The sequence below is a fragment of the Limulus polyphemus genome, unplaced genomic scaffold (genome assembly GCF_000517525.1).
Source record: "Limulus polyphemus unplaced genomic scaffold, Limulus_polyphemus-2.1.2 Scaffold346, whole genome shotgun sequence".
Taxonomy (NCBI): domain Eukaryota; kingdom Metazoa; phylum Arthropoda; class Merostomata; order Xiphosura; family Limulidae; genus Limulus; species Limulus polyphemus.
Genome location: NW_013665956.1, coordinates 624,430 through 637,744, shown reverse-complemented (window position 1 = coordinate 637,744; position 13,315 = coordinate 624,430). Strand labels below are relative to the sequence as shown.

General features: G+C 36.2%; 1 protein-coding gene across 1 annotated transcript in view; it reads left to right on the top strand.

The window, feature by feature from the left end:
- The window catches only part of LOC106457566 (E3 ubiquitin-protein ligase RNF185-like), a gene marked incomplete at its 5' end in the record, with an annotated part of 68,648 nt that overhangs the window by 28,363 nt on the left and 26,970 nt on the right, over positions 1-13,315 (top strand). The gene's annotated exons all lie outside the window — the stretch shown is intronic.

Sequence of the window (13,315 nt, the reverse complement as noted above, 5' to 3'; positions counted from 1 at the left end):
AAAATGCGTTTGAAACGCGTCGGCCAACTCATCACTATCTACAACTTTTACCCGTTGTTCTAACAACGTTAAAACGGCTTATCGACTTCTTGAGAAGAATTCTAAGAAGAAAGTAAACCTACAGGCATCGGTCTTGTTTAACAAAATCTGCCTACAAGCTGAACTTGTAAGTATTAGGGAGTTGGTAGCAATTAGCAAAGTTTTTTCAAGACCAGAAGTTTAAAAATAGAGAGCTGCAGGTTGTGAGAAAGTTGACTGAGTGAAATGATTTGTTTACTGAAGTAATGAAAGGAATGATGTGTACCTCAATTTCATGATGAATTTTATTTGTGAAGTGGTATGTATATATATATATGTATGTATATAAAGGTTTTTTTTGTGAGTACTTTTTATCAGTGTTAAAGGGTTGGTTTGTTATGCATTGTGTACTGTGTATTTGGATATAGCCATTTCCATGCTGAAAGGTATTGTGATGTGTTTTATCAGTTAAAATGTATTGTTTTTATATTTTCTATCATGTTTCTATGTTAAATGGGTTTGAAATGTGCATATCATTGTTAAAGGTTTTCTGTTGGTGTTTGTGCTATTGGCATCTATATTACAGGTTGTTTTTTTTATCAGATTATTTATTATTTCTATGTTTAAGGGTTTATATGTGATCATGTATTGCATTTGTCATTTAAGGGTATTTCATACTATTGTATTTTTTGTTTGTTTGAGGGTTTGATGTCTGTGTGACAAGTATTTTTGAAAGCAAAAAAAAAAGGGTCAATGCAGTTCTTGACCACTGCCAGTATAAAGCTTATTGGATGTAAAAGTAAAGATAATCATCGACTCAGGACATGTCTGAGGTAGGGAAAACAAGAAAGTGTGGTACATGAATATAGTACAGTGTGTGGATTTCTTTTACACATAAATGAAAAACCCTACCTATACCGTATTGTATATGAACTGAAAATATAATATCATAAACATAATAACATCCACATGTGATATCCTGCACCTGTAAATCAAAATATGTTAAATGAAATAATACAGTACTGCATTTTATTGTAACACTCACCTATGAATGAGGAAGACATAGACCTTTCGTTGATGAGAAGAAGAAGACTTGCGATGGTGATGATAATAGATTTGGAGGCTGAGAGGTTAATTTACCTCTGATGGATCTTCGGAAAATTTAGCCTCAAACTCCAGTATAGCAGATGTAGAAGTCAATGGGATGGGGTCAGAAGGTGTTACATTGGCTGACTTGAGCTTCATAAATTCAGTAATTTTCAGCTGTTTGGCTTTCTTCTGCAAATCTTTCAAGATTTCTCTATAGAGTTCTAGAATGTCATTAAACCCTCTTTTAAATTTAATGCTTCTTTTCATTATGGGATCCATATCTACAGGCATTTCTGAGCTCATCTGCCTTGCATAGGAAATTGAACACAGCCTTCACTGTGAGAATGGGTTTAGCAGGTTATGTCACTTCAGCATCTTCATCACTGTTGCTGGAGGCTATCAGAGCCTCAATTTCTTCATTCGTTGGCTTTTGGTAATGGGATTCCAACAGTTTAACCACCTCCTTATCCCTCATATTATCAAACCCCTCACCTCCTATTTTTTTAGAGAGTCGCACAAAATCGTCAACCTCCTTCTCAACCATTGGTAAGTCCTTAAAACTGTTCAGGACTTCAGGCCAAAGATGATGCCACAATGGTTTTATGGTAGACTCTTTCACCTTGTTGCATAACATATATAGGTGATATTGATACAGTCCTTAATTTTATAAGCTTTCCAAAACTTGGTTAAGTTTTCGAAAATACTGGAGTCTATAGCTTGGGTTGCACGTTGGTAGACATTCCTTGTATAGTAAGACTTAAATGTCTTTATTACTCCTTGATCCATTGGTTGCAGGATGGATGTGGTATTAGGAGGTAAAAATATTATCTCCACATTAGGATGGCTGAATTGCAGTGTGTCAGGGTCATGGACAGGAGAATTATCCAAAACTAGAGGGACCTTAAAGTCGAGGTTCTTCTTCACCAGGTATTCTTTAACCTCATGTACAAAATGATTTTGCAACCAGTCATTGAATAGCATCCTAGTTAACCAAGCCATTTTATTTGAACACCAAACCATAGGCAAATGTTGCTTATTCTTTGCTCTTAGTGCACATGGGTTTGCGGAGTGACACACTAATATAGAGTTCCCACAAAAGCAAAGTGAGCCTATCCTTAAAGGACTTAAACCTGGATGGTACCTTCTGCTCCTTGGTGATTTATATCATGTTGCCCATCTTCTTATAAAAGGGCCCTGTCTCATCTGCATTAAACACCTGTTGAGGGGGCATATTATTTTTCCTTAATGAATTCAAGGAACCACAGCTTGAACCATACAGCTGCATCGCTATCAGCTGACCCACCTTCACCTTGCAGTTTCATGTTATGCAGCTATAATATCAACAACAGAGCATTTTTTGTTCACTGATCCAATAATTTCTCCATTTTTTCCATGAACAAATTCCTCCTAGGCACTTGAGAAACCTTAGTATTTATAGGGGCAGATACCTTAACACTTGCATGGATTTTCTCTTCACTCCTCCTATCATACATATGGAAGACTCATTCACACCATATTCTCGGCCTCCGAATGTTACACTCATCCCACTTTGTAACTTATCAAGGATCTGAATTTTCTCAGCTAATGTCATAACTTTTCAACTTTTCTTGCCTCACTAACATTTGAAGATGCTTTACGTTTTGATTTTATACTGCTATCTAAGGGTAATTACGAAAAGCAGCAAAAAATAAACAGATGTATACTGTTACGAGCTTAAAGCTACCTAGTATAAACAAATGCTACAATTTGAAATCATTCTAGAAAGAAAGGGTAATTTAGATTTATTTAGATTTTTTTTCTTTTAGTGGTTATGAGGTCGATCAAACTGACCACTCCTGTATAGAGATAGAATAGAGGAAATAACAGATAAAATATAAAGTTGTACTGAGAATTACGTTTGAAATGTATTTAGGATGTTTTAGGGATTACACAAAGGAAATTTGAGATTTTTGAGATGAGGAAAATTATTTTTAATCTTAACATTAAAATTACTTTGCACACAGACTATTCAAAACAAATACTCAATATATTCATGGATAAATCTTTATTTCAGTTTATTAAAAACACTTCACAAAAAAATAAGATTTTTTGTATATGAAAGACTTGTAATGTTAACTAAAAGACTGCCAAATTTAGTGAAGATATACACACTGTATTGAAAGTTAGAAGTATTAAATCTATAAAGACTTTAAAACGAGTACAAAAGGGAGACATTGTCGGTCAAATTGTCCAATCCCATGTTGAGAGAGTTATAAAATATCTAGAGTGCTCATATGTTTGCATGCTGGGCAAACTGTGCATAATCAAATTTTTTATGTTCAGCAGATAATTTGTTACTTTTATTTTTGTTTGTATAAGTGAATTCATGTTGGGCAAACCTGCATTGTAGAAGGGTTTGCTGCATGTGTTTTTATCTTCTTGTAGTGTAATAATGTATATTCTAAATTTATTCTTTGTGTAGATATGTGCAGGTTTTACATAACATGTGGTGATAAATCCATTAAAAAAAAGTATGTTGTGGAATAAAACCACCGAAGGCAACAAGATGTTAACTACAGATATATATATATTTTTTTTATAATATGTGCTGTTGTAGATACAACGTTTTGGGCAATGCTGAACAGTAAAACCATAAACAAAAATGTTCTAAATCAAAGGTCACGTGACAATATTGCAAACAAACATGTCTAATAATGTTTACAAATTCTTGAAACAATACAAGAGAATTACATATATATATACACATACTTACATACATATATATGTACACACACAATTAAATTGAGAATTTGGTAAAGGTAAAAAAAGAGTGGTCGACACAAGTTATAAGAAAACATGTATGAGAAAATAATAAAGGATTAAATAAATACATAACTATTGTATAAATGTTGTAAGAGAAGTTAAAACTACAGGATAGAAACATTACAAAAAACTAAAACATTAATTTATCCCAATGGAGTGAATATTTTCCAGGTCAAAAATGATTTTGTTTTCTTGTAATTTGTATTTATTTGTCAGAGCCTTCTTCAGAACAAGTGTTTTAAAATGTTCAAGGGTATGATTGGGCAAATTAAAGTGTTAAGCCACTGGTTTATCTGTGTTACAATTTATTATGTCTCTGAAATGTTCTTGGGTCTGTTCTGCTTATAATCAACTGGTTTCTCCTTCGTATAATTTTCCACAAGACATGCTTACAGTGGAATATATGATGCATTTTGATGTGCAGTTATATTGATCTTTAATGTAAAAGCTCAATTTAGGACCCTGCCTGGTTCTTTTTGAGTCAATGTAAGTACAAGTGTTGCAACATCTTCTATTACAAGGATAGCTATCTACAGTAATATTTGTGGGTTTTTGAGGGATGCCATGAACTGGGTAGTTTCCAATATCGTTATCTTGATGGTAGGAAATCATGGGTGGTTTTGGAAAAATATATTTAGGTGATGTCAGATTGCTTTAAAATATGAAAATTGTTCACAGTAATGTTTTTTAACTTGTTTGTTGTTTATGTGGTAAGTGAGGATAAGAGGTGGCCTGGTACAGGAGAGTTCAGAGTTTGTTTGCATGACAGATGATGGGGAGTTGTAGTTTTATTTACAATAGAGTTGCGAGTTCTTTTCGGGAGTTGTTGAGGGTAGCAAATTATTCCAATTTTGTCTAGTGGGCATTGAAATCATCAGGTTCACTACATAATTTCTGTAGCCTAATGAACTGGGATTTTGGTATGTTCTTTTTCATGTGTATGGGATGGTTAGAACTAAAATTTAAATACTTGTGGGCATTTATGGGTTTATAATGAGCATTGTTTGTGATTTTTCAAAATAATTTCAAAAAACTTTTTTTATGAAAATAATCCTGCAAGTTACAAATAAAACTTGGTACTAGTCAATTTATATCTATTTATAGCACCAATGAGTATTCATAAATGCAAAGACTTGAAAAAAGAAGGTTGCCATTTTTTGAAATTAGGGAAATTTGCATATTTTGACTTTTTTTTTTTTAAATTGTAAATAAATGAATCACAATTGGAAACTCCTGACCAATATGTGGTTCAGGGTATCCTCATTTTGACAACTATCAGATTCAAGCTGAAAGGATATAGTTTCATATAACCATGTATACATGATGACAAGTGTTTATATTGCAAAGTTCTATTCATTTTGTGCAAATAAATGGAAGTAATGCATTTGAACACATCTCCAGAATAACAGAAAGCAAGATGCTACAAACTTATTTTATTTAGTTATTCATTAGACAGGTGATTAACATATTAAATTTAAATATGAAGCTCAATCTGTCATTTTATTCACCAGTTGTCACTAAGTTATGCTAGTTTTAGTGAATTTCACCCTTCATTAGTAACCATGGAGAAGGGGAAATATATGAAACAAGACTAGGCTTTTGATAGCATTGGAGTATACATGTACAGTGTTTTTAGTTGAACCTTTATTTATATAGGTTTTGAAAAATATGTAGCATTGCTACTTATTCTTTTGAATTACTCATCAGACAAGTTGTTTAAGATATTAAAAATGAATTTGAGGCCCATTTATATATATATATATATATATATATAATGTATAGTTCACTATAATAAGAAGCTTAGTCTTATTCTTCAGTTTCACCTTGTCCAAGGTTACTGATGATGGATGAAATTTACTGAAACTATTATAACTCAATGACAGCTGGTGAATCAAATTATAGATTGAGCTTTATATTTATCTTTAGTATGTTTTATAAAATACTCTATATAAGAATTAGGTCAATTGTACTATTATTACATACATATTTTTGATACATTACATTACCTCCTCTCACATAAATAGCTATTCTTGTTTAGTGCTGCCCTCCATATGTAACAAAATTATGCATGCTACAAGCCTTTTATTTCCCCTCCATTGGAATTGACTGATTCCAATGTGTGTCTCATTTTGCGTCAACCCTCCACAAATAAGTGTGACATACTCTCATGATGCACATGACTCCCTCTATTCCATTCTATTGAACTATCACTTCTCGTTTAGTAGTACTGGTGCTCAGACATTTTTTTCTTTTGGTGCTTTTTGTGTGAATCATTTTCATGATTTTAATAGTTTAATTTCTAAAGTGGGATTTCTTCATTAATTTTGTTTCTTTACATTAAAGAAATATTTCACTTTAACTTAATTTCACAGTCAACTTTACATTAAACACTTTTGTTTGATTTATGTATTTCTACAGTGAATTCTGAGGTTAATGTTCCCACTTTGGGTGTTATACCTCAAGCACTATTTCACAGGTGGGGAGACCCATCATTGGATTTGTCTGCTATTAGTTGCTGTGAGAGTGATCGTTATATGAGTCAACCTTCTTCTGAACTTTCTCCACTAATTCTCCTGAACAAGCAGAACCTATGTGGGCCAATGAAGATTTGAAAGCCTTTTTCTACCACCAGATTTTGCTTTATCTTTCCCTATCCCTCCTGCAGAATCAGCTAGGCCTAATATGGCATTTTTTGACAAAATTTCTCAAGTATGTGATGTTTTATCCAATTCCTTATTTTTCTATGATTTCTTATTACCTCCAAATTGGCTCATTTCTCGTCTTTGGCTCTCGCTTTACACATGTAGTTTCACTTTTGTTCGGATCTTCTGGGTCATGATGTGACCTTGTCCGAGGTTCGCTTGCTGCTTTATTTTTTTAGGAATTTAAGTACGGCCCTTTTTCTTTGACGATATGTTTTCAATCATGTATCAGAGACTTTGGAATCAAGTGTGTAATCTGTGCATCAACACTCTACCCCTTTCTTCTTTGGTTGCATGTTTGTTGCAGTTGGAGCCTCGACAAGCTCCTATTCCTCTTTCCAGTCCTTATCTATCTTTCCAATGTTTTATCATCTCGTCATTTTATTCTACATAGATGGGCATGTCACCAACAGTACCAGAGAGACTAACCAGTGGGTTCCAGTCCAGTGGGAGCTTGACTGTATGATTTTGATACCCTTGACGATCTTTCACTACAGATCCATGGGTTCTTCGGATTTTATCAGAGGGACTTGTTCTACTATTTCTTTCCCCACCTACTTTGTCTCAAGTACCCTTTTCCTTCCCCATGATGGCCAGGTGGTTAGGACGCTCGACTCGCAATCTGCGGGTCGCGGGTTTGCATCCCCATCCCACCAAACATGCTCGCCCTTTCAGCCGTGGGGGCGTTATAATGTGACGGTCAATCCCACTATTCGTTGGTAAAAGAGAAGCCCAAGAGTTGGCGGTGGGTGGTGATGACTAGCTGCCTTCCCTCTAGTCTTACACTGCTAAATTAGGGACGGCTAGCGCAGATAGCCCTCGTGTAGCTTTGCGCGAAATTCAAAAAACAAAACAATCCTTCCCCATGACTTGAAATCCTGCCAGTGTCTGTACAAGGCAGTACAAGATCTTATGTTTTAATAGGTCACTGCACTTGTTCATCATCTTCCTTCAGACCTTTATTCCAGGCTGTTTGTTGTCCAGATGAGAAACCAAAGATTGGTGGCCTGTACTAGATTTGTCTCACCTCAGTCTAATTTTCAATCTTCCCCCGTTTTACCTTGGAGTAGTTTTTCACCCTTAGGTGGGATTTTTCTACAGGTTTATAGATGACCAAGAGGAATGTCGTAATTGCTTATTTGCAATCTTGTCACTCATGACCCTCTCTTCAGTTTATTCTCCTCAGGGTGGTTTATCTGTTTCATGCATTGCACTTTGGACTTGTTTCAGCCCTGTATGTTTTGTTGGGCAGTCAGAGCATGTGTTTTCCACTTACATGCCTCTGGGTTGGGCTTTCCTCTTTCTTTGGAAGACTGGCTAAATTCCAAATAGGATGCTGTCTGTTACCCTTATCAGTTGGTTAATAAAGTTGGAGAAGTCCTTACTGTGACCTATCCAATATCTTGTCCATTTGAGTGTTTTTCAACACCCATTTCAGTCTTGCCCACACTTCTCCTCTTTGACTTCATTTGATGGGTTTTCAGTTCTATTACAGCTTCTGAGATTCTATAGCTTTTGGGGATGTGATCTTCCATAACAGCCCTTATCCCCTTTGGTCAGGCTAATATGCGGGCTCTTCACAAACAGTGGAATCTCGCAAGGGATCTTTTATTGGTTCTTATTACCCTTTCTCCTACTTTTGTAGATTACCAGCACTGATGGTTAGACATGACTCACATGTTAGAAGGTGTCTCGCTTCATCCTCTTCATCGTGATTTACACATCATGGATGCATCCCTTCAGGAATGGGAGCATGGGTTGATCAACAGAAAGCTTCAGGGTTTTGGTATGTGGCCTAGAGGTCTTATCATATCAACATCCTGGAGCTTCTTGCCGTAAGTCGTGTTTTGGTTCATTTTCTCCATCTGGCTAGAAATAACCTTGTAATGATCCATTTCGACTTTTCTTCAGTGATTGCTTATCTCAATCTTGATCCCTCTGTATTCATATGTTGGATTTTCTTTTTGGGCCCACATGCACATTATTCATATAATTGCATGTCATGTTCTGTGTGCTTTTGATCTTGTTGCAAATTGGATTCCTGTCCAGACAAATTCTATCAGACAGAGTGGTCTCTCGATCCTTTTGTTTTTCAGTGGCTTTGACTTCAGTGGGGTACATTGAAGCTTTTGCTATATCCCTTAACTACAAATTGCCTTGATTTTCGTTTCCAATCTGTCATCTTCTTGCTCTGGCTATCGATGTTTTCTACTAGGATTGGACCAACACATTTGTCTATCTTCCCGTTCTTCTTCTCCAGGTGATTTCGATTATATTTGATACTCCGTGTTTAGTCCTTCTGATAGCTCCTTCCTGGCCATCTCAACTATGGTTTCCATGGCTTCTCCAGCTCCAAATACTTCCCCTGTTACCTCTTCCTCTGTCTCCATCTCTTCTTTGTCACCCTCAGTCACCAGTGTTTCATCCAGACCTTCCTGTCCTCCATCTTCACTCCTGGTCATTGATGAGGAGATCCAGCTTCTCCCGAAGGTTAGTTTCTTTTCTGACTTGTTTCATTTGCTCTTCCTTCATGGAAGTTTCTCCATGCAAATGGAACATTTTCCATCATTGGTTTCTGGGTCCAGAGTTTTGCCCTGATCAACCCACTGTTCTTTGTCATGAAGATTTCCTCACTTGACTTTTGGATCGGGGTCTTCTGTTTCCTCAATCTTGGATTTTTGGGAAGCCCTGTCCCTCATCTTTTGTTTTTCTTGATACTGCAGGAATTTAGCTCTCCTACACTTTACCTGTTGATGTGTTCCTTCCGGATTCATTGTCTGCTGTGGCAGGCTGCCTTTCTGGATGTGGATATTAATGTAGTCCTACACCGTCTCGCTTTGCCTACATTTGAACTACACTCCTAGTGCTCCTTGTTTCACCTTTCCCATATGTCTTCCTTTCTTCTCCTATTCGCCTGTGGTCTACTAATTTGCCATTGATGTTTCACATACTCTTATCCTTCTACATATTTTCTTTTTTTCTCCGGATTGTTTTTCCTCCCTAACTCTTTGGCGGCTCACAATGATAACTCCTCCATTTAGGCTCTTCCCTTCTTTCTGTTTCACAACTTTATCTTTGGCCAGATCCTGATAGACTTCTATGTCCTGAACGTGATCTTTGTTATATTGCCTGCACAGCTTCCTTTTGTGGTATCCATTCCCACCTCTTTCTTCCTTGGCATCTGTCCTCTGTTCATGATCTTTCTCCTTCCACATTTGCCAATTTGGTTTGGTTCTTCGTTTGATTGGCTTATTTCTTTTTATCAGCGTCCTCCCATACTTTGTTCCAGATGTCTTCTCATCCAATTTGACACCTTACTTTTTTCATTAGCATTTTATTTTTGTCATCCCCTGGAGGTACTTCTTCAACTGGGCATGTGGACTACCCATAATACTTTCATCTCTCATTATTTGCATCAGATCGTGGTTTCTTCCTCTTTGGGCTCTTGTCTTCTGCCAGTAACCCATCTTCAGAATTCAGTGAGACATTGACTGGGTAAGTTATTTTTTCTTATTCTTTCCTTTTCAGGAGCCTTTTTTTTTCCCTTTTATTCTTGCTCATTGTTTAGATCCTGCTCTATGGCTAGTGGTGCCTGAGGTATACTTTAACAGATCAAATCTGCAATTTAAGGTCATGTTGACTTACATATTGCATTTCCATGGCCACGCAATGCACACTGCAGAAATGGGGTGTTTCACAAGATTGCTTGTAAGTTTACCATCACAATGGAATTTTAACAAAATATTTCCCATCTCAGACCATACTCACCCACAGACTACATGGGTAAAGCAGAATGGGATAGCTGCCCATCCCTACAGTGCCATGTATTGAATAAAACAGTATGGTCTGCTTTTAAAAATAGGGTTTCGTGGTCACCCATTTCACTGTCTCAGGTGTTGTAATTCCTCCAGACTCTCCACTGTGTCCCCATCCCCTTTTCTTCTAATAGAATTTGAGAGTCCTTACCACTTTCCAGTTCCAAACTGCTGTGGTGGTGGGCCATGGAGACATCCCCTTGAATATGTTAATGAAATACAAAATATACAAATATCTGCTGGTGTAAATGATGTGTTATCCTCCATTATGAAACAAATATAAATAGGAGTGAGCCATCAAAATTGAAATTCACCCTTTTGATTGGGATCCCTCATCCTACTCCCACATGGATGTCTGTTCCCAGTGTCTGGGCTTTGGATTTAGAGTTGAACCAGTCAACATAAGTCTTCTCATATGTATTACAGATGTCTATGTATTCCTCCCTCAATTATGCTCTTGTTACTTCATCCATGTTGTGGAGGTACTTGCAGATTATTATGATTCTTCCCATTCCACTATCCCTCAATACTTATTATTCTGAGGATGTTACTGTGCTTGGGGTGGTTCCGGTCAGTTTCACTTTTGAGAGATGTGGTTTACATTACACAGACATCTTTTTGATACTGGATGTTGGGTTCCCAGATCGAACTATTATTTTCTTAAACTAACATGGCCCATTAATGGGTCTAGTGTTTTTCTATTCCCTCTGGCCTTACTAACCTGAGGTAAATATGGTATGTTCTTCTTTTCTACCCCCACCAGATGGGTGGGTTTTGGATTGTAGTTGACTTGCCACTGGAATGATCCTCTTTTCTACCCTCACATGAATGTGGTTCCTGGTGGCCTGGGTTTTAGACTGTAGTCACTTGCCAGGGGTATGATCCTCTTTCCTACTCCCACATGGATGTTGGTACCTGGTGGCTGGGTTTTGAATTGCAGTTGACTTGCCTACGTTATGATCCTCATCCTACCCCCGTGTGGATGTCGGTTTCCAGTGGCATGGATTTGGGATGTAGTTGACTTGCTGTGTTTGCTCCATAGCAATCTAGCCACTCTACACCTAGGACACATCCTTTTTATTTTTAAAACACTTTTATAATATCTGGAATAGAGTTGCATAAATATTATATGATTCGGATCACTATCTGACCTTAGTTCTGTCCCACTTGGACATGCTCCTCTATTTTCCTCACAGATGTGAGAAATCTTTCTACGATAGGAGAAGAGTATACCTGGTTCAGAAGTGGTATGGTTCCACACATAAGATCTTAGAATCTGACTTTCTCTTCTGAGGGAGTGTCCTTCTGACACTTTTGAAGGATACTTCTTTCTTTCCTTCACACTGGTCCCTTCATCTATTCAAAGTGGGACTCTAGCTATTTATGTGGGAAGAGGTAATGTACTGTATCGGACGTTATAATTTTCCTATACTGAAAATGTATTTCTGATAGGAACTTGCCTCCTCTCACACTTCCCAACCTCCTTCCCCACTGAAAACCAGTGCTTCCATCTTCTATCAATACTCAAAGTGACAGTTCAGTAGAATTGAATATAGGGAGTTGCATGCATCATGAGAGGATGTCACATTCTTATTGGTGGAAGGTTGATGCATGATTATTTGCATGAGAGATGCATTTGATTCAGTCAGTTTCAATGGGGGAGAGATAAAAGACTTGTGGAATTCATGTTTTTTGTTTTTTTTTGCATATAGAGGGCATCACTGAACAAGAATAGCTATTTATCAGTGAGGAGGTAACTATCTATATTGTTATTGTTATTTCTCTTGTTATACCAAATCGAATAGCATAAAATCTTAGCTAATAATACATATTTTAATAGTATATGTTTTAAGTTCTTAATTTACAAGGATATACTTAAAAAATCCTTAATTTCCACTAGTATGACCCTTGGGACACAATTTGTCTTAGCATGTCATCATCCCTGTTTTATCTATCACCCCTCGAAAAAGTATGAAACTAAATGTAAAATATTCTCTATAAAATTGTTGTTGCTTAAACAAACTTTAATTTTTATAGCCTTCAATTTTGTTTCGAATAGAAAATCAGACCCCTCCTGCCACATCCTTTCTTTCACAGTTTGTTGATAGTTCTCTCTTACATTTCATTATATATTACTTATAACTAATAGAAAGTCAAGGTTTTCATCTATCAAATGACGTATTGTATAACATTGTATTCTGAATGGAATATCATCAGTTTCACTCATAGCACAAGATTCATTCCCATAGGAAAGTGAACAACTAGTTTGGATGAATTTGTAACGGCTCTTGTCGCATAGTTAGCAAGCCAGGAAAATTTTGAGAGGTAAATGAATTTCTCTACATTTTGCATGTTATTAGTCTATATTTTTTGGTGCATTATTTAATTAAATGAAAAATGTTAAAGTGCATTACTATAAAGAATTAGGCTTAACTGTCCTCGACAATTGGGCAGAAAAAGGAAGAAAGTAAAAATACAGATGTTTTAAAGTTATTTAAGACTAGATTAGGTAAAATAATATAATTAAAATGGTTCACGAGGCATGCACTTGAGCAGCTCGTGGGTAATGTAATTCAATAGCTTAACATGAGTTGCACATTCCCCGAGTGATTTATAACTTATAATGGCATGGATAGTAGTTAGACACAGTTCAAAGGGCAATAAAACAATACAACTTAATTATGAATAGATGTATATTGTTATGAACTTAGAGCTACTTAGGATAAACGATTATAGTTTCATGTTACAATTTGAAGTCATTCTAGAAAGAAAAAAGTTAGTTTAGGTTTATTTCTTTTCTTTTTTTTTTTGGTTGTTACAAGATTAGTCGAATTGACTGATCCCATTTTCAGATAGGGTAGATAAAATAACAGATAAAGTATAAAATGT